This window comes from Brachyhypopomus gauderio, chromosome 1, assembly GCF_052324685.1.
Source record: "Brachyhypopomus gauderio isolate BG-103 chromosome 1, BGAUD_0.2, whole genome shotgun sequence".
NCBI lineage: Eukaryota > Metazoa > Chordata > Actinopteri > Gymnotiformes > Hypopomidae > Brachyhypopomus > Brachyhypopomus gauderio.
Window position 1 is genome coordinate 30,974,731 of NC_135211.1, and position 26,288 is coordinate 31,001,018.

Here is a 26,288-nt window from a genome sequence, read left to right on the forward strand (position 1 = left end):
ACTGGAAGACTGGAAGCTAAGACTTTTCAGTGGCACAAAGTGAGTTCGGGGTGCACAAGTGAATAATTTATGTTCATGCCTGTGGAAATATGTCTGTTCCTTCTCAACCGGGTCCCTGAGGGACATGAGTTGGTGTTCTCTTGCTGACTTCCATCTCCAAGGACAACCAAGCTGGGTAATAAAAAGCTATGGAGAAATGCAAATATATTAAACTGTTTCAGAGGTAAATGTTGTTGGAGATTGTTGGAGATTCCCAGAGTTTCAGAACCCCTGAGGCATTGAAGACTTGAAGGAGGTACAGGTATAAACAGTATACCAGAAAGGAATGAATCCATGACACACCTGGAAGAATGCGTGAGAACATATCTGGAAATGCAACATTTCAAAAACCTGTTCCATGAACATTGCATAAAAATGTTTCTTTCTCATAACTTAAAGAAAGTGTCACAGTAAATACAATGTGCTCAAGCAAACTGTACCAAAGATAAAATTCGAACATGGTAAAAAATAGCCTGCTAGAAGTCAACCAATGTCAGAATGTTAAAGATAGGTCTTTTGAAAAAGTATTTACAGTGTTTGTGAAGCACTGCATTACACAGTAAAATGGGAATTTCCCTGTCCCTGTGTACCGCGGTGGGTATGGTGACGTAACCACTACGTGAATAAACTGAGAAATGGACCCAAGTGCCGAACTGGCACAATAAGCTGTGATGTAAGTAGTGAGTGCGAGAGTAAAGCACACACACGCACAGTGGCAAAAACACCAACACAAAATGACGCGGAAAACTCAAAGTGCAAAATCAAACTCAACCGTGAACACTCGGGAGAAAATAGAAACAAAAACAACGCGGAAAACTCAACGCGTAAACTGAAACTCAACCGTGAACACTTGGGAGAAAATAAAATGCAAAACAATACGGAAAACTCAACACATACAAAGCAAAACTCACCCGTAGAGAGAGGGGAGAAAAATAACAAAAGCAACTCAAAAGACACAGAAAAAACTTGTCGCGTAAAAACGAAAGCAAGAACGCCAGGGGAAGTAACTGGCTGCAGGCAAAACGTCGCAACAAACAAAACCTTCCCAAAATAAATGTATAACAAATAGGAAGTGAAACAGATGGAGGAAAACTTGAGATAGGCCAGGTAGCGGCGCAGGAGATAGAAACTCGAATAAGTGACAGGATTTAAAAGAGAAACAAAAAGAGAGAGGAAGGTGGCGAGACACCTTACAACACAGCGCAATGGCGGAGAAAGCAGAGAAGGCCTGAAAACGTACCAGCATGACCAAAACGAATCAGCAATGATCCGTCTCCACAAGCTTCCTTAAGAAGCCATGGCAACAGGTGAAACGAATCATTGCTGATTGTGCCGATTCAGTCTAGGACTGACTCGGGTGCCTCCTGTGGAGGTAGAAGGCGTGGCATCCAAGCCAGCTCTGACAGAGCTCCCCCTCTTGGCCCGAGACCCTGCGGGCCCAGAGCGACTGCCCTGTCATGGCGGAAGTCACGAATAAGGGATGGGTCGACTATACGAGAGGCGGGGACCCAGGAACGTTCCTCGGGTCCGTAACCCGCCCAGTCAACAAGGTACTGGTCCCGACCACGAACTCGGCGGTGGTCTAACAACCAGTTAACGGTGTACACCGGGCCACCATCAATCATGCGGGGGGCCGGAGCACGAGGCATGTGACACAAAACAGGGCGGAGACGTGAGACGTAGAACACTGGGGTTGATCTGCCTATCCACTTCTAAGGGACCCAAATACCAAGGGGCCAACTTCTTGGTCAGTCTCGTTGCCCGGGGAGGAAAGACAAGGCCAGAAGACGGTGCTTGTCAGCACTGCGACGGTAACCGGCAGAGGCAGATAATAGGGCCTTACGGGCTTTACGCCCACCGGCACCGCCGCACCAAGGTACGAGCTCCTGGAACCGTGACCTCCTTTTCCTGATCGGCAAACATAAGAGGGGCATAGCCATAAAGACACTCAAAGGGTGACATCCAGAGAGCGGAGTGCCACAGGGTATTATGGGCGTACTCAGGAGTTGGTCAGCCCAGGAGGAGGAATTGGTGGAGGCCAGACACCGAAGCCTCTGCTCCAAGTCCTGGTTGGTCTGCTCGGTTCGACCGTTGGTCTGAGGCTGAAAGCCCGAGGATAGGCTGGCCTTGGCTCCCAGGAGACCCAGAAAGGCCCCCCACCCCTCCGGGATGGGCTGCGAAAGGTGAGACATGCCCCCACTTTCTTCCTTAAATTAGGGTGGACGTATAAGCGACCAGGAGGAGTCCCACTAGGCCCTGGATTGCCGGTAAGAGCATGTTTGACCTCGGTTTCAATATCCCATTGTATGGGTGCTATGATCTTGAAGGCCGGTATGACAGTACCGGGTTCGGAGATGTCGGCAGGTGACTCCCACTGACGGGAGAGAGCATCTGGCTTTACATTATTAGTGCCAGGCTTATATGAGAGAATGAAATCGAACCGCCCAAAGAATAAGGACCATCTAGCCTGCCTGGGGTTAAGGTGTTTGGCCTACTGGAGGTAGGGCAAGTTCTTGTGATCCGTACATATGAGGAACGGATGTTTAGCCCCCTCCAGCCAGTGCCTCCACTCCTCAAGTGCCAACTTGACAGCCAGCAGCTCTTTGTCACCCACATCATAATTGTGCTCGGCGGGCGTCATGCAGTGAGAGAAGTAGGCACAAGGATGGAGTTTCTGAGGAGTGCCTGTTCTCTGAGAGAGTATGGCGCCCACTCCGTAATCGGAGGCGCGACCTCAACGATGAACGGGAGGTCAGGATCAGGCATGTACAAAATGCGTTCAGATGTGAACTATTTTTTAAGTTTGTCAAAGGCTTGCTGGGCCTCAGGAGACCAGAAGAAAGGACCGGGACTTTTCCTAGTGAGAGCAATAAGGGGAGCTGCCAGGGTGCTGAACCCTTTAATGAAGCGCCGGTAAAAATTAGCAAACCCCAGGAAGCGTTGAACTAGACCTGGGGTGGCCAACCCGTCAGAGACCAAGAGCCACTTTTTTGTACTGTGTTACGGCAAAGAGCCACATCATACATGGGCACACTTGAACATCACCAGGGTTGCCAACTTTTCAAGATCACTTGGAGTGAGATTTGATCTTGTAAATTGTTGACGGGGGGGGTGATTATAAATTGTTGGGGGGGGGGGGGATTTGAGTGTAAATTATTAACGGGGGGTGTGTAAAATGGACACAAATTAAGTATTATATCGCGATTGATCGATCACCAGTGGTTGGCGAATTAGTAACTCATTGAATCATAGATGTAGATCAGAGATAAATAAACTAGATTTTTTTCAGCGTGAGAAATCGTTTGTATGGCATGTGAGCGTGTGAAGACAGTCAAATGCATGTTTTAAAAAGTATTAGCGGCTCGCTAGGCTTGTAAACAAACCACGTACCACGAAGATGTAGCAGTGTGTCACCCTCAGAGTTGATGAGGTAACCGGGCCACAGCACAGATCGTTTGTGCAGGTGGGAGCGCGGACCGGCTGGGGAACAGCAAAAAACCAGGCAAAGAGCCACATGCGGCTTGCGAGCCGCAGGTTGGCCACTCCTGAACTAGACGAAGTGAGGTGGGAGTTGGCCATTGAGCCACGGCCTGGACTTTAGAGGGATCCATGGCCAAGGTATTCTGGGCTATACGATACCCCAAAAATCCTACTTCCTGGATGTGGAAGAGGAACTTTTCTAACTTTATGTAGAGATGGTTTTCCAATAGGAGCTGGAGTACCCATCGTACATGTTTAACATGTTCAGCTACGGTATGGCTATAAATGAGGATGTCATCAAGGTAAACGAAAGCATACCTGTCCAACGTTTCTCTTAATACCTCATTAATGAAACACTGGAACACTGCCGGAGCATTCATGAGGCCGAACGGCATAACCAGGTACTTGTAGTGACCTGAAGGTGTGATGAAGGCCACAAATGTAAATGTAAATGAAGGCGGCCTTCCACTCATCACCCTCACGGACTCTGACCAGGTTGTAGGCACTCCAGAGGTCTAGCTTGGTAAAAATAGTGGCCTGTTAGAGTGCCTCAAAAGCAGTGGCCATGAGGGGTAGAGGATGATGCTACTTAACGGTTACCTTATTGAGCCCCCGGTAATCAATACATGGCCTTAATCCTCCATCTTTCTTCCCCACAAAAAAGAAACCGGCTCCGGCAGGAGATGTGGAGGTCTGATAAAACCTGTGGCCAGAGCCTCCCAGATATACTCCTCCATGGCCTTACATTCTGGGGCAGCTAAAGAAAAGAGACGGCCCCTAGGAGGACTGGAACCAGGAAGCAGGTCAATGGCTATGTCATATGATCTGTGAGGAGGAAGGAAGCTAGCCTTTTCTTTATTAAACACCTCTCTGAGTTTGTGGTACTCAGAGGGAACCTTGGTCAGATCCATTGGGTCTGGGGAGCGGTTGGTAGGGGACTCGAGGTGTCTCTGGAGGCAGGTTTCCCTACACATAGATCCCCAACCACGCACAGTGCGGGAGAGCCAGTCAACTTCAGGATTGTGGCGTTGTAGCCAAGGGAACCCCAGTATGAGTCGCATGTGAGGGGCACTGATAAAATACAGCGTGATGTTCTTTATGACCTCCTATGTCCATGTTGGGTATGGTTTGCCTAGCTACTTCTCCTGAGGTTAAAGCAAGTTCATCTACTGCAGCCACAGTGAGGGTTTTTTCTAGATCGACCAGGGGTATGTCTAGCTCCTTGACTGGTGAGGCGTCAATAAAACTGGCAGTGGCGCCAGAATCAATGAAAGCCAACAGGCATTTTTCGTCAGAACCCCGCCAGGTTAATGACACGTGGACATAGAGTCCATTATGAGGAGGACTTCAAAACCGGGCCCGCCAGAGCCTCCTTACTTACTGGCAGGCTGGTCTTTTTTCCTGCAACTCAGGGCATCGGGTACACTGATGCCATTCACCCCCACAGTAGAGGCACCTGCCTTCTTGGAGACGAGACTGTCTCTCCCGACGTGACAGGCGGGTGTGATCTAGTTGCATGGGTTGTGGGTCATCAGTGGCTTCTCGTGGTTCAGCAGTATGTTTAATCCCTGCGGTGGGTGTTATGTTGCATTGAGGCAGCCTTCTGGCCTGCTTTCGCTCATGACGGCGATTATCAAGATGCACTGTGAATGCGATTACAGTATCTAGGTCGGCTGGTGGGTCGTGGAGCACTAACTCTAGCTCTTCCGAAAGGCCTTCTTGGAATATGGCCATGAGCGCATCAGATTTAGAAAGAGAAACAAAAAGAGAGAGGAAGGTAGCGAGACACCTTACAAAACAACGCAATGGCAGAGAAAGCAGAGAAGGGCTGAGAACGTACCGGCATGACCAAAACGAATCAGCAATGATCCATCTCCACAAGCTTCCTTAAGAAGCCATGGCAACAGGTGAAACGGATCATTGCTGATTGCGCCGATTCAGTCTAGGACTGACTTGGGTGCCTCTTGTGTCACCCTGATTTTTCTCTGTCTGTCTCTGACTCAGGCTACGACTGTCTGTCTCTGAACCAGGCTATGACCGTCTGTCTCTGACTCAGGCTACGACTGTCTGTCTCTTACTCAGGCTACGACCGTCTGTCTCTGACTCAGGCTATGACTGTATCTCTGATTCAGGCTACGGCCATCTGTCTCTGACTCAGGCTACGACCGTCTGTCTGACTCAGGCTATAACTCAGGCTACGACCGTCTGTCTCTGACTCAGGCTACGACCGTCTGTCTCTGACTCAGGCTATAACTGTGTCTCTGACTCAGGCTACGACCATCTGTCTCTGACTCAGGCTATGACTGTCTGTCTCTGACTCAGGCTACGACTCTCTGTCTCTGACTCAGGCTATGACTGTCTGTCTCTGACTCAGGCTACGACCATCTGTCTCTGACTCAGGCTACGACCGTCTGTCTCTGACTTAGGCTACGACTGTCTGTCTCTGACTCAGGCTATGACCGTCTGTCTGACTCAGACTGTCTAGTGCTTTGTTGCTGTCAGTCATTTAGATGGTCAGCTGACTGTCAGCTGGGTCTTAAAATTGAAGCGGCCCAGAGACATGAACAAACAGGCTTTGTGCCTCCATGTCACATCTCACACTCGTATCCCACATTCACACCTGTTATCTGGATTACCAAACCTTCAACACCCCGACATTCATAATACACACTCTCACAAAATACAACCTGAATGTATGTAGGCTAAGGATGGAGCAGCTACCATTTCTCACCGGTCTGGCACATCTAAACATCTGACCATCACACAACTTGGATACTCTGGCTGAACTGTGAAAAAATGAACCGTGGTCAGCCATTTTCATTTTAAGGCACCTCAAGCCATTCCACAAAATATTCTCTTGTAGATGTAGCAATAGGAGTCTTCTGTCATCATTTTTCTACCATTTTCTCTCTTGAGAAGAAGGAGCTAAAATGAAAGTGCTTCACTTGTGCTGATTAGTTTAATGAAGATCATGTAGCTTAATGACAAACAAAGCACATAATTCTGTTTAATGGTTCAGACACAAAACACCATCAACTAAATTGTTTCCATAAGCGGCACCACCTGAAAAAAAAATTACTCGAATCACAAAAAATCATACAGTGCCAGAAAACAAATAGCATTTCCCTCCCAACACATATTAAGGTAGCTGCAGATCAAGATACAGAAGACTCATAATGCAGAAATGAAACCGCCAAGAGAGAAAAATGGCCCCTATTGTAACGATATGCACAATGTCCTTATTGCACAGCTAATATGGGATTTGACAAAGGGGTCTGTGCTGCACTGTCACCCCTCCCAACATCACAATGCTCAGATGGCATCTCCTAGATAACATCAGTGTAATGGCAGAAATCACGCTTCACTTGGCTCTCTCCAACACCACTTTCTGCCATTTTCGACAGTTCAAAGAAAGCCCTGAACCGTGATGGTGCTTTCTGCTATTACACCCACTTGGTGTCTGTGCTTTAAAAACCCTTTGCCTAGCCTGCTTTTGCCAAAAGAGGGCAAGTGTCCTCTGTATGTGGGTACTTTTAGTTGTGGGTAATTGTAGTCGTGGACCTAAAACACAAACCCTACAAATGGTCAAAAAAAGCAACGATGTTCTTTTGGTGTCCATCGTGTGATGATTCTCTCCCATCATGCCGCCACTCTACTGAAGAGAGAGCAAGGACTCTGTCTTTGTCTTCCTTTTGAGTTACTGTTCTACCTGATCTTGGTTTAGCTAAGGCCATGTTTACATCCAACATGTCCTCTCCTGTCGGGTCCCGGCTCTGCCCATTGTACCGGCTCCACCCATCCTAACTGGCTTGCTGTCACCAACTCATCGTCAGCCTTCATGCCCCTCAGCTGTTCCCTGCTGCGTTACCTATCATCCCGTGCATTTACACCTCAACGTTTTCCAGTCCAGTAGCTTTGTGTCTGTGTGAATGTAGCTGTGGCAGAATGCCAGTGTGGTTCTGTTTAGCTTGCGCGCGGAGTTACATTTTGGTTGCTTGTTTTGAGGGCACTAAGGATCTCCGTTATGAGTCAGACTCCAAAGCTTCACACCAGCCAAGGCCATCGTACGTACGCAGAAAAATCTCATCGACTTGGTACCTGCTGCCCTCTCTTTTTCAAAAATCTTGTTTATATGTACATTTGTTAAGTAGCAAACTCCAAAATATTAATTGAAAATACATTTAGTAATGCTTTGATGAGAGGCACTCAAATATTCAAGAAAGTGTGTGCAAGTGTTCTCCACTTGGCTTTGAAGTTATAACTACTACAGTAGATCACTGAAAACACTGAATTCACTTTGATAATTATCTAAAAATGTGAAACTGAGTTAGTAAAAGATAAGCTTTCAGAAGTGAGTTAGTCCACAGTCACATAGAGGGGAGATCAGTGTCACTTCATTTAATCTGCCAATGAAGGTTTGGTAGAGAGCCTATGGGTTTTGCTGTGGAAAATAACGCTTCATGGTAGAATGTAGGATGCAAAGGAATGTATTGATGGAAAGGCTGTAATAACCTTTTATTCTACAGACATCTTTAATGGCAGAATGGAGTAATAGTTTGTCTTTTTCTATGAGTTATAAAGGTTCCTCATACCTCACTGGCAAACTACAGCTTGTGGAATCAAAGAAAATTCTTCTTGATCTATTCATGAACATGCAAGATGTGCCTCTCACAACCATATCTACTAATCTAAGCTAAACCTGATTGTAATAAATATTTAGATTGTAATAAACACATCTGTCAGCACAAGTAACTTCAGAGCTCAAAATGTGATCTCATCATTGCAGCTGATGACCTCTTTACTGATGACAACACCAGTGATCCACATTGAGCTGTAAACTGTATCTGAAACAGGGACTGTTCACATTAGGGAGAAGGATGTGGTGTGGGAACTACACACACACACACACACACACACACACACACACACACACACACACACACACACACACACACACACACACACACACACACACACACACACATATAGGAAGCGTTTCCCTTGAACAAACAGGTGCATTACTGTGCTGTTCCAGGCACTCATAGGCTAGTGCTGTTATAATGGTCTCGTTGTTATTCAGATCCCCAATACTCTACTGGGTGTAAAAGTACATCTATTGTCAGCTCCAGTCTCTCTCTTGTTGCACTGTTCTTCTGAGGCAGGCCTTTTCCACCGAGGAGGTTTGCACCCTCCTAATACAAGGGAATTTAAAGGAAAAGGAGATGTAAGCAGTCCTAGTGCTGTATAACGCTGCCGCTTGTCATTCTGTATATACAATGTGATCTACAATAAAAGTCCCCTATCGCTCCCGTGTCGAGCAATAAACCCAGAAATAATAATAATCTATTTATATAGCACTTCTTACTGCAAAATTTACAAAGTGCTGTACAGCAATATATTGTAGAAATGGAATATAATGAAATCAACATAAAAACTCAAATATAAAGGATAAAATACATGAGCAGAACACATAGTGCAACTGTGATCACTAATTGCTAATTGCAGGCTAATTAAGAGGTAATTGGAGCAGACACATCCTCACCATCCCCCGTGTACCAACAGAGATGTTGACGTGCAGAGCACGGGCAGTGGCGGACTTAGCAATTTGGGGGCTCAAGGAGAATTTAGCTAGGGGGCCCATCAACATTAATATGTGAGAAATAAGTTAGCTAGTCAGGGGGCCCCTACGGTGGGCTGCAGTGGGAGGGGCCCAAGGCAATTGCCTAGCCACGCCTCTATGCAAAGACCGCCTCTGAGCACAGGGCTAGGACTGATTGGGGTTTGGACTGAGTGAGGTTAGGACTGAGCCGTCTGGGGGCAGGCGGTGAAACAGAACGACAGTGTGAGAGGGACAGAGAGAGAGAAGAGATGGGAGGAGAAGACGAAGGGGTAGTGAAGACTGAGGCACACGTGAGTAATTCGTCCCGCGTGATACAGATTTGGACAGCAGGGGCAGTGTTCATGCCCAGAGCAGACGGCTTGGATGGATGCTTCTCAGACAGACAGTATCTGAACATTCAGACCCGCCCCAGTCCTGTCCCAGGATGTCGTACAGACAGGAATTTCCATCTTCTGTTAGTTTTTTGCTCAAATGATTCTCACAGTGTAAATACTAGGGGTGTGACGATACACTCAGCTCACGAGACGAGACGAGACACGAAATTGGGTTCACGAGAACGAGACGAGATTTTAAGAACACTAAAATGACAAATAATATGACTGGACAACAGACTTTTATTTAACTGAGTTACACATGCATTTTGAAATGTTTTATTATAACTCTTAACATGCATTATGTATATGAACTTTTAATAAACTTCTTCCTCTACAAATTGAAATAAAAATAACATTTCATAAAAGTTAAAATAAAATAAATAAAATTAAATATTTATCCTTTTTTCAAGCGCAAACAACATTACAGTGAGTCCTCGCTTAACGACGGGGTTAGAGACTGAAAAGTCCGTCGTAAAGCAGTTTTCGTCGTTAAGCGTGACCCTAGATTTAGATACACTTTAATCGTAAATTCAGTATAGAAAAAACGAGCAATGTTCTCGTGTGTACAGCGTGAGAAAGAGCGATCGCGCTGCCTCAGCTTATCGTACACAACACTCCACTACACTCCAAACACTCCACAACACTCCACTCCACTGTGCTGCCACTGCTCCTCCGCGCACCGCGCGAAATAAAAGAAAAGTAACTCTGATCCGTCGTTAACCAGACCCGTCGTTAAGAGGGGACTCACTGTATTATGTGCAAAACAAAAAGTTCTTCTCTGTCAATACAGAGTGCAAATAGTGCAAACAGAGCCTAACCAAGTATGTCACTGAATTTGCTGCAACTACACTGCCATGTTCATTTTTAAGAATGTTAGCATCCCCACACTGCTCCCGATATCTTTTGCTGTCTCAACTTGCCAAAGCGTGCCTTTCTGTCCCTGCTACCTCTGTTCAAGTGAGGTATGTTGATTTGAGTACTGAGCTGTGGTGGTGCTGTAAATGTCTCTGTATCCTGCTCGTATTAGTCGTGGTGTACGGCATTATTTTCATACAATGTTTGCATATGGTCCGCGTCTTATCAGTCACTCTCTTGCCATTTATCATTTCCGTCGGGTACCCAAAATGCCAAACAAACGATTTGAAAGTGGCGGGGGCATCTTCAATAGTAATACCTGTATTTTTCGACGACATTCTGGTTGCTTGCTGGACCACAAATCCCACGAGACAGATTTTTAACGCGACGAGAAATCTCGCTGAGTTACGTCTCGCGAGATCTCGTGACACTAGATCTCGTCACACCCCTAGTAAATACTACACCTACACTGACTGAATGATGAGTCAGACTGCCTATGTGTTTGGGGGATTTGAGTTCAGGTTGGGATTTGTGTGTGTGTGTGTGTGTGTGTGTGTCTGTATGTGTGTGTGTGTGTGTGTGTGTGTGTTGTACCCACCTTGTTCCTGCATATTCCTTCATGATATTATTTCCCTAGATTCCCCTACCATAATCTCAGTGGATCCAGACGGACATTTTCCTGATTCAGGTTAAGCACAGGAAATGTTGCCATTTCGCTCGTTCCCTTATAAAACTCTACAAAAGAGGAACTCAGGACAAACATCCTGCCCAGGTGTGTCCTGCCCAGGGGTGTCCTGCCCAGGTGTGTCCTGCCTAGGTGTGTCCCTCCCAGGTGTGTCCCGCCCAGGGGGTGTCCCGCCCAGGGGGCCATATCGCTGCTTATTCTGGTTGCAAGTGACTTGTAAGTGCAAGTTTCAAGTGAAAGCTTTAAGAAGCTTGACTCTCCTGAGACGTCACGTGAATATCAGTGAATTAGTGAAGTCACGTGAACATCAGGTCTCCTTTCTTGACTTGATATGCTGTTTCACAAAGATTCTCGTTTCACGTTTAATGCTAAAATAGTGGAATCAAAGGGAAAATGACTCATTTTAGAATGCAAGTCGAATGCTAACGGTGTAACTCAAGTTCACTTCATAGACCATTCCAATCAAAGAGAACTACTTTTAGCATACATAATGCAACTCTTGTGAAGATGATATTTAAATAAAAACACCTCTAAGTTTTCAGTCGAACACCTCTAAGTGTTTCTTTCAAACATAGTTCAGGAGGAGTTTAGTTCAGCGCTAATCTCTCCTATTATGCAAATAGAAGCCCTGCTGTCATAATGTATGCAGTTTTACGTGAAGTGGCTGTCAGCACTTTCACGTTCATTCCTAGCCAGCCTCTGCCACTCCATTGTACATTTAAATTAGAGCGCATTTGAGTTGCTTTGAAAGTACTGACCGATCTACTACCGGTGTCCAGAGGGGACCATGTCAGTACGTCAGTACTGACAGTGACATCCTGTTACTGCTTATAAAGATGCATTCTGTCTGCTCAAAAAATGATTATGTTAAAATATTCATTTGTGAAAAGGAACACATTGGTGCACTTCGGGAGTGATTATTTGAACATGATGATGTGATTGATTCATGTTGCTTTATGGGATTATCATGATTTTACTATTCAGTCTCGTTCTGGCTTTACTGTTGCCAACACTAGTGGATTGGCTGGCCATGGGCTAATCCAGTAATTAAACTCAGGCTCCCAGGAAGGGAAAAATAAGATTTTTTTCCATAAATTATAGAAATTATAAAAAATAAATGTTTAAACATGGGATTTTCAAAATTGACCAAAAAATAATAAGTGTGAGTATGCGTACGCGTGTATGTGTGTGTGTGCATAAAGATATAGGGAACACTAAGGGATTTCAAAGGCTGTCCACTCACACTCATTTGGGGGCTTGTGCCTTTCCTCATTATGAGTCAACAAACTGATAAAGTCCATCATGATAAACCAATGTGAAGAAGAAACCACCTTAGATAGCATCTGTGCTCCTTACCAGGACATTTGGTCATCACTGCACAGGCGGATTAGATTACTTCAGTCAGACTCCACCTATGCTGTTCTGTATAAACTGTCAGAAATTAAAGAAAATGCAAACCTTTCTCCTAATTTGTGCATTGTAAGGGTGTGTGTGTGCGTGTGTGTGTGTGTGTGCTTGTGTGTGTGTGTGCTTGTGTGTGTGTGTGTGTGTGTGTGAGAGAGAGAGAGAGAGAGAGAGGAGAGAGAGAGAGAGAGAGAGAGAGGAGAGAGAGAGAGAGAGAGAGGAGGAGAGAGAGAGAGAGAGAGAGAGAGAGAGAGAGATAGTGATATTTCAGAAAGGACCCAGATCTTGGGGATCAAAACACACATTATTTAGATTTAGATTAGGCTCAGAGGAAATTAGTCACTCCTCAACCTATAATTATTTAGCCATCAAAATCAGTTCTTCAGGAAGTTTTAATCAGGCACTGAATGAACTGAGAGAAAAAGCTTGCAGGGCTTTTTACGCCATAAAACGACAAATCTTCGCAGAAAGTTCAAAATTTTGTTAACAATTTTTGAATCTGTAATTGAACCAATTGCCCTTCATGGCTGTGAGGAGTGGGTCTGCTTACAAATAAACTATTTGACAAATGGGACAAACATCCAACTGAGACTCCTAAAATATCCTAAAGGTCCACAGGAATACCACCAACGCATGTAGAGCAGAATTAGGCCAAAACCCATCACTGATAAAAATACAAAAAAGGGCAATCAAATTCTGGAAGCACCTGAAACACAGGGACCCCCACTCATACCATTATAAAGATCTGCAGTACCACTAACACACACACACACACACACACACTAACCCCCACTCATACCATTAGAAAGCTCTGCAGTACCAGGAGTTGAGCAAAGAGAACAAAGATCCCCTCACTCAGCTGGTCTTAAACTACACACTAACACTCGCTAACACACACTAACACACACTAACACTCACCAGATTCAGGACCAGGAAATCAAGACCAATCTGAACAGAACCAACCAAATTACAACTAATCTGAGAGAAACATACACAGAATCAGGGAAAATCAGGGAAAAATCAAACAAAATCACAAAGTAGAATGCACTGTTATCTGGCCCTAAAGAGACAGAACACTGTGGCAAAGTACCTGAGCAGTGACCGAACTGAAACTGAGAACCACACTGACCAGGTACAGACTCAGCCAGCACAACCTGGCTATAGAGACTGGCTATAGAGACTATAGAGACTGGCTATAGAGACTGGCAGGCACAGAAGATCCTGGGTGGCCCATGAAAACAGAACATGCCAACAATGCAAGATGAATAAAACTGAAACAGAGCTGCACTTCCTGACAGAATGCCCAAAATTCACTGATATTCTAAACAAATTTTACACAAAACTCAACAATAAACACAACAGCGTATCTGATCCAGAGAAACTCCCCTACCTATTAGGAGAACACAGAGACTGCTGCACACTCGCAGCACAATGCGTCATGGCCTGCCACCGTAATAGGGACAGTGAGTGATCACGCATGCACACACACACATACACGTACACACACACGCGCGCACACATACAGACACACATACGCACAAAATCCATGTCTTTGATGTATGTGTACATGTGGTTCCCCTTCTTACCCCCTTATGCATGTATTATTTGATTTCGACTTCTGAGTTTGTTATTTAATTAGGGAAATGTATTTATGTGTATGCAATGCATATATTTATTTTACCTGCTCATGTATTTATTTAGTTATTTGCTCCTTAACAATTTTGCAGTGTTTAGAGTTGTGAGCCCAACTTTTATGCTTCAGTGTTCAGTGTTACTAATATTGAAAGTGTTCAGGCTTTGGCAATACCAATGAAACAATATTTGTCATGCCAATAAAGCACCCTGAATTGAATTGAGAGAGAGAGACAGACAGAGAGAGACAGACAAAGAGAGAGAGAGAGAGAGAGAGAGAGAGAGATGTGTATCATGCTGTGTTTATAATACTGAACATCTTATTCGTTTTTGTACTTCTGACTCCTCTTGTCCCAAATATGAATGTGGTCACGTTGCCAACCTCACTTTGAAGTCACAGGCACATCAAAAGAAAAGGTCACAGAAACATTTACCGCCCAGCTATGTCTTAAGATGCTGAAGATGGAGCATATCCCTAATGTCGTAAATCTGATTTTCTACTTTTCTAACTTTTACTGGCCACGCATCTCACACTTCATGGTCAGGAAACAAGTCATTTCTCTCTCTCCCTCCCTCCCTCCCTCCCTCTCTGCTCTTTGTTGTTCTCTTTTGGGTTATCATGCCAGCCTGGCCTTTGTTTACTGTACTAGTCTGTTTTTCTGTAAATGTTAGGTGACGAGAGAGGAACAGAGAGGATGTGGATGGATGGTAGAGCAGGCAGAGCTGCTGTTCCCCTCACGCCAGGAAGCTGTCAGACAGTCAGGGTTAATGAGACACACCCAGGTCTGTTTGCAGCCCTGCGGATACAGCGAGCAGTGTGTGTGTGTGTGTGTGTGTGTGTGTTCCTACATGTGTTAAAATGTGACTATGAATTATATGACCAGTTGCTTGACTCACATTGGCATTAAGAGATTAAAAGGATTGCAGACTTTATGCTAACAGCTCAATAAGTGCAACCAATTGGATTCTCTCAAAGGATAATATGCACCATCTAAGAGGTATAAATTATGCTTCTGGTATAAGAGAAAAGAGAAGGTTGAGTTTTCAAAATAGCATTTGTGAAACGGAACAATAAACTTAAGGTCGTTCAAAGAAAAAGGAAATTCAATAAAAAAACTTTTAGAAAGTTGATTCTCTCCCTCTCACACACACATACACACACACCAATCATGGTGTTTTTTTTAGAGGAGATGGGCAGTTTGTTATATTGCAAACATCTAACCCTTTAGAAGGTCCTGACATAAAACTTTTACATTAAAATGCGTGTCCTTTTATTTGAGCGTTCTATCTATCAAAGTCAAGGCTACAAAACAATGAAGTAAACACAATTTATTTTTTCCCACTCTCAGCTTCTAAAAAAAGGATACACTCTTTGTTTACGCAATTAAAACTTTTCTAAAACACCAGCAAACAATGTTGTTTTTCCTAATACATTCGATCTGTGGATAATTGCAACCCAAGTTGTTTCTAGACTTACATTAGCAAGATGTCACCATGGGGCATGTTGTTTCACACATTTGGGGGACTTTTTCCATCTTTGTAAATAATTCTTCATTACAAATGCAATATGGAACGTAGAAGTGCCCATTGGATATTATGCTCAAGGCAAGTAGGCAAGTGGAACTGTGGAGAGTAAAGAGAGATCTAACGATATCTAAATTAGATCTGTGGAGACATCTAAATAGTAAGAAGGAAAGTAACGGTGATTCACTCTTGTGCTTGTGTGATTGTACCCAGAAAACACTCAGACACAAGGATTCAAAAGCAAGAGGTTTATGAAACAGATGACCAGAGGAAATCAGAGCAGCGCTCCTCAGCGTGCAGAACAGGTAGACACCGGGGCAGAGGAGGGCGCAGTCCACCAAGGCATGATCATGGCGGTGGGGGGTGGGGTCAGAAGGGCAGAGTTCGGCAGGTTAGCAGGGGCTAGACAGGAGGCTGGTAGATTGGTACACAGGAGAACACAGAAAACAGAAAAGAAGAAGAGGCAATACTTTGTAAGGAGGAAGTGAATGGCAGAGTTATTTAAGGGGATCAAGAGCTCATTAGTACTCAGGTGGTTCTATAAAGCGTGACAGTGGCTCCCCTAGTGGCGGCATTGGGAGTGACTCTTGAAGACATGACACAGGTGTGCCCCTGATCTCCGAGGTCGTTCGGGGTTTGTGTCTTGCTGTGTGCGGTGTTTCTGACTCTGCTCCTGCCTTCATTAATTGCCGTGGCTTATATCCCTGCTGCAGGATCCTGTCAGCTCTCGCCTGCCTAAAGTTCACCTTCGCTTGTTCTAGCTTTGTGAAATTAACAGTTTTTCTAAGCTTTGCACTGTGCATATGTCACGTTGTCTGTGGTTGTGAGGTCTGCGCGTGTTAGAATCTGGTCTTTGTATATTGGTCTGGATTTTAAGAAGCGGTGACTGATTGTTTGGGGTTATTGTTTCGGCATCAAACCACCCTTGAAGTTGTATATCTGTCTATATATATATATATATATATATATATATATATATATATATATATATATATATGTTAGGGGTGGGACACGATCAAAAAAATTATCGAATTAATCGGAAGCTTTGTAATTAATTAATCGAAATTAATCGCATTTTAATCGCATTTCAGTATTTAACATGAGAAATATTAATTTAAGTTTGAATGATGAATGAATCAATGAAGATAATCATAAACTTCAACATCTTGTTTATTTCTCCACCAGTCTACTACACAGACCAATATATGAGTGCAGAAAACAGTTCAGAACACTGGAAATTCTGACCAAAAATAAATGTTGTTTAATTTTGGGAGTTTTGCTCAGGATATTGGAAGAATTGAAGTAAATCAGAAGATGTTTTTTAATACCATTTTAGATGGTATATTTTCTTTAATTTCCCAAGCCTCTGCCACAGACATCTCCATAGTGCCTAGAAATGGTCTTCTGCATGCTCAAAGCAAATGACTGGATCTTCATCATCTATAGATTCATAATCTATAATATGAGCTGTCACACCAAGATAATTCTTGTTGCTAACAGAGGTCCAGTGATCCCCAGTCAGAGCCACATTTGTGGCGCTCTTCACAATAACCTGTTTTACTTCCCTTTCCTCATCATACAGCTGCTGGATTTTCTTCGACATTGTCTTTCTGGACGGTAGTTCATAACTTGCATCAGTTGAGGCAATGTGCAGCGCTTCTTGTAAGCATTTATCTTCAACCACAGAGAGCGAACAACACTGCAAATAATGTGACGCGTCAAGTTTAAACGCGTGCAGAGTCGCGCGCTACGGCCACTTGCGAAAGTTTAATCCAGTCTTAATGGTCCAATGAAGGTCATTTAAAAACCAGCCTCTTCAGTCATCTCCATCATGATCTTATTGTGCGTCCATATAATCTGTATGTCTGGAACTCGTGCACTGAGAAACATTCCACGGTGCAAAAGTGTCTCATGCGTTAAATGCGTTAAAATGTGTTAATTTTTTTAGTGCGTTAATTTTCCTGTAATTAATTAATCGAAATTAACGCGTTAAAGTCCCACTGGCTATTTCCTGGCTGCATCCATGTAAACACACGTACGATTTGTAATTCACAGGTTTGAAAACTCGTTCTCGCCCCTACTGTGCAATTTGGTTAGGACTACAGCCGAGCTAAACTATTAAGTTGAAAGTCATCATAGTTCAGTGGGGAACCGTCAGGGCCCTCTACGCCCTCTCAGAGGGCCTAAAAATATTCTTAAAACATAAATATATATAATAATATAATTTATCCAGTTGTATTTTATCTACTTACAGTTTGACAATCGATATCTAAACAATTACAAAAATATATAGCAAATAAATTATTCAACCGTGTCTATTCAATCTGTGTTTGAAGATGAGGGGTTAAGTTAAGTGGAAGTCTGTGAGCCTGTGTCTCCCCCTATCAGGACTGTGATGCCTCTGCAGAATGTTGGTGATTGGTGGGCCCGCTGTTCATTTACAGAGGGCCTGGCAGTTATAATTCAGCGCAAAACCAGTTTCAAATGACAGCAAAATTGACCAGTCATATCTTCCCTCTTAGTGGGTGGGCTTAACTGTATGATAGTTTCCGCCCGCTGTGGCGACGCTAGCTGTCGTTAGCGTACCACCGCTAGCTAGTTTCGATTCATTCCTTTGATGCTCTCGTGCGCGTTGTTTACATATTCCGCTTCATAGGAACACGGAGCTGTGAACCTTATTTTGTTTGGAACCTTATTTTGCTTAAGAAGTTATCTAGTACAGATATTATTGTTTATTGTGTTTCTAAAGCTGTACTGTCGTGTCAAATTTTTTTCTTTATTGCAGTTAATTAGGAGAGGAAACAATTTTTAATGGTCACGGTTTGCTACTGATATATATATATATGTGTGTGTGTGTGTGTGTGTATTTTATATATCAGTTCCATAACATTCACTGTTTTTGTTTAATCGTTCCATCATAAATTACAGTTATATATCTTATAGCGCTGTTATAACCTCACAGCCTAGACAGGATGATAACGAAGGACTCAGGATGTTTAGTGGAGAGGAACTTTAGGACAAACAGCTATGGACAAAAAAAATCCCTCCAATGTGCCATTAGAGCATCTTATTATATAGGCCATATGTCTCTTGACAGATTAAAAACTTCTTTAGTGACCTGTTTAACGGCTGGAAGAAATGTCGTCTGATGAAAAATGGGACTCATGGGAATAGGAAAGAAACCAGATGCCTGCGGAAGAAACCAGACGCCTGGGGAAGAGACCAGACGCCTGGGGAAGAGACCAGATGGTTGGGGAAGAGAGCAGAAGACTGGGGAAGAGACCAGACGCCTGGGGAAGAGACCAGACGGCTGGGGAAGAGACCAGACGCCTGGGGAAGAGACCAGACGGCTGGGGAAGAGACCAGATGTCTGGGGAGGAGATCAGAAGACTGGGGAAGAGACCAGATGCCTGGGGAAGAGACCAGACGACTGGGGAAGAGACCAGACACCTGGGGAAGAGACCAGACGACCGGGAAAAAGACCAGATGACTGCAGGACTGAAAGGTAACTATAGAACTACGAAGGTAACCATGAGACTGAGAAGGTAACCATGGGACTGAGAATGCGACCATGGTACTGAGAAGGTAACCATGACACTAAGAAGGTGACCATGGGAGTGCAAAGGTAACCATGGCACTAAGAAGGTGACTGCAGGACTGGGAATGTGTCAACACATTGGGACTCTTACGTCATCAAGAGGAAGACTAGCTGGAGGTCACTGAAGGAGTCTCAGCTACAGGAATCACTGTGGCACTTTAGTTTGGATTTCTGTAATCACATCCTTAATAATGGGCCACCTGGAGGCAATGAAGCAGCCAACCATTCTTGGTGGATGAAAGAGATCTATGAGAAATTTTAGACCATACAAAGCGCTCATGGAAAAAAACTGAACTCATATTGCTGTTTTTAGATACTATGACTCACATTTAACCAACTATGAGCTCAATTATGACAAAGATGATCAATTGCTGTCCCCATGCCAGTCATTGCTTACACCTGGAGAGTTTATGGGAACATTCATCATTACACCTGTGACGCCTTGACGTTGAACAGCACAAGAAAAAACATTTGTGACATACCAGCAATTGCTGCCACCACATATTAAGTGGCAGCACATCCATTGACAACAGGCCACAAGCAGAATTCACAAACACTGCAATTCGGTTCTTTAACTGCAGTCAGAATTCTCAGTCTTGGGCAGTGTTGGGAACGTTACTTTAAAAAAGTAATTAGTTATAGTTACTCACTACTTGTTCAAAAAAGTAACTGAGTTAGTAACTGAATTACTCTATAATAAAAGTAACTCATTACCAGGGAAAGGAACTATTTGCATTACAGTAAAAAAAAAGTTATATGCCAATGAATAAGGATTTTTTGAAAAAGCAGTTTTCACAGTCAGTTGAAATGAGTAGATCATAAAGGTGTTTAACTTTTGACATTTATTGCACATCAACAGACCAGTGCAGGATAAAATCATTTAAAATCTCAAATCTTTGGGGAAAAAAAAGCAAAAGTAAACAGTTACACTATATAAAGTGCATTTACATCTATCAAATTAAAATTAAATTCTCTCAACCTGAGACAACTGGTTTGTTCACAACAGAAGTAAACTTAACAATTAAACCTCTATTCTTAATTAAATAAATCAAATACCCATTCTGGTAGGCATTCATGGCCTTCAAGTATTTTCTTAAATAATGTTTATATCGCCACCTTGAAAATACAAATTTTTCTTCGGCTTGCTCCTGACTGGCCATTTCTGCCTCTTCTCCGTGTCGTGTGTCACTGGCGTGCTTTGGCGCACGTGTAAAAACACTGGATCTGATTGGCTACCATAACGCTGCCTTAGCCAATCGCTTACTGACTTGTTAAGTTAAACAGGTGTTACACCGAGAACTGTGATCGAGATCTGTTACTCCTCACTAGCTTGGGCAGCGGTCCGCTTGCATTACTGTTAGTATATCAATATATAGTAACGCACTGCTTTTAATGACCAGTAACGTCAACGGCGTTGTAACAACAGGAAAAGTAATTAATTATATTATCCCGTTACTGACAAAATGATGCCGTTACCATTATTCGCAACACTGGTCTTGGGTTACTGGGTTTCTCAGTGGAAACTGAATGTAGCAGTGTGGCTACAGCAAGTATGAGGCACCACCGAGCCAGCAGGGGACAACTGCCCCTCACAGCAGCACAGCAGGGGACAACTGCCCCTCACAGCAGCACAGCAGGGGACAACTGCCCCTCACAGCAGCACAGCAGGATGTTAGTGTCTGCCACTGAAAGCAGTGTTCTAATATCAGGAATGCCAGTGTTTCATGGGGGGGGGGGGGGGGGGGGGGGGGGGGGGAATCCGGTAGAATCAATGTTGACTGACAGGGGGGAAAGTTTAGGGAAGAGAGGGCAAGTGAAAAACCAACAATCAACCCTTTACCAATTACAACGAGGCCTGTGAAAAAACAGAAAGGTTATTTCTGATGAATCATCAGAAGTTGAGAGGAAGCTTTTGTCCTTCTCCATTGTGCAGCAAATGCCAAACATGAGACCTGTGAAGTCGGCACATCAGGCCTGTTTATCTCTAACACAACTGGGATTCAGGAGATTCTGACTCAGATTAAGCTGATTTAGCTGCCAGCTGACATTTTCGAGGGTATCTCCTCAGAGCTTGCTGAGAGGGCAAAACAGCTAGTTGAATCATTTTACAGGATCTCTAAACAGGTTGCTTCTTTAAAGGGGGGTGGGGAACTTTCCCCACAAGATTCACCACTCACAGCTTGTATATTGTTTATAGATGCAAATATTGCACATTTTACTTACAATTAAAAAGACTAGCCTATAAAGGAGTATAACAATGTAGCCACCGTGGTACAAAACAAACCCCATTATGGTATATTCAGTGCACAGACCTCTTCAGCCACGCACACGTTCATGCAAAAGCTTTAAACAAGGATCGTGCTCTAAACATCTGAAGCCATTTTAAATCTTCATGACTTTTGGTGCTTGATTTTTTTATTTATTTTCCACACACACAAAAAAACCTCTTCATTAATCTATATTTGTGAATTAGTGCCAAATTCCAAAGTCCTCTAAAACCATTTCCATTTGGAATAATAAAGAACTGCAAGGAGTGAGATTATTCATAACTTTCAACTCCCCAACCCACCACACACTCTAACACACACACACACACACACACACACACACACACACACACACACACACACAGACACAGAGACACACACATACAGACACACATACACACACACACACACACACACACACATACACACACAGACACACACACACAGACACACACACACAGACACAGACACACATACACACACACACACACACACACTTTTGTTTAGTTGAACATTCTAACATGATGGCTTGTAATGCGGGATGCTCGTGGCAATGTTAATGTCGTTTATCTTTTTCTCTCCAAGGTAACACAGGGTTCCTTTTGTTGCACGACTGCCTCTCCATTACTGAACTACACATAAGCTGTGGTTATAATTAGCTATGAGTGCAAAGTCACAGCTGAGGTTACGGATAAGGTTGTGCTATGCAGCATTATAAATAATGAGAAATTACAGTTTAGTAAAGTCAGGGATGAGCAACGTCTCTCTTTCAACCTCTGCTTTGTTCTTTTGTTCAAACCGCACGTTCAACTACACAACATTTCAACTGACAGGTGAAGAGGCTTGAAAGAACTTCCGATCTGATGACGGCAGAGTTGGGCTTCTGCACCACTGGCATTGGCTCCTCTGACTTGTTGAGAACAGTGATAAGCACTCGAGCCTGAAGCCAAACTTTGTTTTCCTGAACTATGGTGCCCTGTGTGCAACCCTGGAGCAACGAGGCTCACTTCGAAGTGGGCTTTAAAAATGCTGTGATTAGTTATGGGCTGAATGCCAAACTTTATAGCCTAATCTAGAAAATTAAACATTAAGAACCTATATTTGATTAATAATTGAGTCGATTAGTCACAGATAAGTGCTTCTTGGCACAGCGGTTAGGTGAGGAGGCTTGTTCATGCATCTTAATAATTGGGTAGATATGATGGGATTTTAACATTAATTTTACCATTAGCTGTTAAGCCATTACACCACTCCTAAAAGAGGTGTCATGATGGAGAAAGCGATATATTTGGTGTGCGAATGGTTAATTAATGAAGACGATGACATGAATTAGTGTCGGTGCACTCAACAGCTGGTGATGGCAGTGATTAGCACTCGCAAACACCAGGCATGTTCTGAATCCTTTCATCGTTATTTCGTCCCCAAGGACGGTAATAACAAACCCTGTTTCAGTGAAACGTTCTCCGTCTTAGAGATAATTGTACACATTTATCATTAGAACACAAAAGACTAGGCTTGACCCTGGCAGGTGTGAAGACTGAATCATGAGTCTTGGTGTTACCTCTTGACAAGCCTGAAGCATCGGGAAGTGTGGGAAGTCATTATTGTGATAAATGCAGTAAAAAGGTTTTACATTACAATTATCTATTCCAGTATAGTTTATCTGGCTCAGGCCAGTGGTGAAATGCAACAGCTCATTTATAATGTGCCACTGATACTGTTTTACGACTCTGAAAGCTGCAAGTTAATCTCAGCAGCTCTGTGGCAGTGCGGGATTCTTCCTCAACAATCAGCAAGAAAGTTTCACAGGCTCCACCAAAATGATTCTTGTGTCACTTCCTCCCTCACATACTTATCAAAGGAGGCAACGTTCTGGTCTGAGGTGTTTTCATATAACCAGAAGTCAGTCATAGACTTCCAGTGAGTCCTTGTGCATGACTGCAATAATGTTACATCTTCAAAACAGAAGTCAGCCTTCATGGACCAACATTACAGTAACTGCAGTAGCCTACAGTGTGGCACCATCTAGTGCTCACAGAATATCTTTGCTTACTTGATTACTTATGTACTTATTTACTTGGGTTGTGAATAATTTCATGTTATCACAGTCTATGTTACTGAATGAACAGTAATAACTGACCAGCTGCTAATTTTTTACTAAGAACCCATAAAAAGATACTGAAGTGTTAGGGGAAATGTTAAGCAAGTAAATAAACAAATTAAACACACACACACACACACACACACACACACACACACACACACACACACACACACAGTTTTTGTTAAATACTTTGCACTCAAACCAAAAGAGACCTTTTGACAACTGAGCCAACACAAAGTCAAGGCTGCACAAACACATTCACAACCAAACCGTGAGAACTAAATCAACTCTCTGGAGCCGTGGACAGTCACTGGGTTGACATGCAGCTTCATCTTAAAGAGAAGCACCACTAAACTCGTAACTGACCTCATTGTAAGGCTGACTGCACATAAAATTGGGCGGAAGCAAACTGCTTCCTGTCCACTGATACCTATACCAAGGTCCCTTTCAAGGTGGCTTTTGTTTGGTTAGTTGTAGTGCACATGTGCTGAGAGGGGGCTGCAGTAAGAACACACACTGCAGATGGGGGGGGGGGGGGGGGGGGGGGGGGGGTGAGTCCAGCTCAGTGACCTCTGCACAGACAACAAGAAAAACTGTCCACAAGGGCGTCTGCTATGAAGCACTGTTAATATTTGATGGTGCGCTGTCAGCTCCCACAGGAATCAACTGACTCTCATTAGTGCCACACGGGCTGTTCAAAGCATGCAGGGCAACACGCAACAGTGCACCTACATGTGTACATTGTGATGTGGCTAGTGTGCAATACAAGGGAAAATAAATCAAGCCGTGCATTAATGTAACATCGTGCAGCCCACACTACAGAACGGAAGTTGCTTTAAGTTATCTTAGCTAACATTAACAACCAGAAAAATACAGCAGCAGAATCAGAAACAATGAAAATTAAATTTTTTCTTAAAAAATAAATTTTTTTTTAAATATTTTCATGTGCTCATTTCAGTTTTTGGAATATAGTGATCAGAATGAATAATTTTTTTTCATTCATGTTTTTAGAATATATTATCAAGTACATTTATAGCATGGGAATGAAATTAGCATTTATTATTGTCATTTTACTATAGTAATGCTAACTAAGCTGATCTGGGGTTTGTCTAGTTTGACTCAGACTTGGAAAGGCACTGAAAGTGGAATTGAACTGAACCCTATTGAACATGACATGCGTAGGATAGCCCTCTGCTGTCTGGCCAACACCAAGTGTCTTTTAATTTAGCTGCTGTAAACATCACTGGGCCAGAATGAAAACCTTCTGAGGCAACCGTCTTACGGGACCCTGAGCAGGAAGAAAAGTGAACCAATTTTCAGACAGTGGAAAAAGATCTGCGTCTAATGGATGGTGCTACGGAAATGCGGGACGCTCACTCCTTCTCCAATTTTGCCCTGGGGCGGAAACCAGAGCCGTCCGGTTGCTTGGCGTGGTCTAGTCCTCCATCGATCTGGACTAGAGTTTTGTTAGATATGCGCACCAGAGATCAATGAGGCTACTTGCCTGACCACCAGGCAAAACGTCTAATGCACTTCACATCTGAACAATCAGCTAATGAGAGCTGCAGCCTGCCACGCAGCTGAACGTGTTTCTCATCTGACGCCAGTAACATGATTAGCACAGACAAACACATGTGATTGATTGACTGAGTAAGAAGAGGATCAAAGTGATACATGCTGAGGTATTTGAAAAGCCCACTACACTAAAATAGGTGGATTATAGATTCTGGGCAGGATATCAAGAACAAGAGCCCCGTGTGTGTGTGTGTGTGTGTGTGTGTGTGTGTGTGTGTGTGTGTGTGTGTGTGTGTGTGTTTATCCATCATCTAAATGACCTTTTAAGCAAGTGCATAATGCATCTCCGAGGTTGTAAAGCCATTATTAATGTACAACTGTTTTTTTAATGTCAAAAACACTTACATACCACAAGGCAGCACTGTTTATAAAAGCACTGTGATGCAATAAACACAAATGCTTTCATGCCCTTTGCCACACAGCAAAGGACTTAATAATTTAAAATGCAATAAAGGCTTAAAGAATTCAGGAAATAAACTTTAAAACGTCAAGTCACAACAGACAACATTAATTCTATAACTATACATGACCTCCGTTTAGCTGAGTTGCAGCTGTTTTCTCGAATGGGGGACCTTCCGTGTGCACACAATGGGTCTTGAAACTTGGACACTTTTCTTCTGTGAATAGCTGGTGTTATTATTCTTATGTATAGCTTAGAGTCATCAAATTAAAAGGTTTTTACTAAACCGTTAAACTGTAGCGGCATTAGTAACACATGGATGGAGAAACGCTACTCACTCCGAGCTTGTACACAAAGCACAATGTTTCTGTCACAACAGTTTGCTAAATGGTGAGTAATGTTCCAAAACACCATACAAATGCACAATCTGCTAACTATATTTCATAATAAAACCAGCAGCCTAACTCCTAGCAAGTCAGGAAAAATATACAGGCACTGCAAACTATAGATCTGGTGTGTGGTTTAATTGCAAACTGTTAAGTATCTGGTCCTTGCAAAATAGCAATGATTATCGTAGCTGCTAGTTATTATTAGAACTCTTGAAAGTTACTTTGCAATTACGAGAGCTTTGTAGCACTACATGGAGACTGATTACCAGTGAAGTGGCACACCATATGATTATCAATCATGACCCACCCAAGTCTAATTACAGAGACCTGCGATTGCTCCAT

The 26,288-nt window shown here is 43.4% G+C and overlaps 1 protein-coding gene across 3 annotated transcripts in view; it reads right to left on the bottom strand.

Moving 5' to 3' along the window:
- The window catches only part of asic1b (acid-sensing (proton-gated) ion channel 1b), a 193,583-nt gene that overhangs the window by 35,767 nt on the left and 131,528 nt on the right, over window positions 1-26,288 (bottom strand). The gene's annotated exons all lie outside the window — the stretch shown is intronic.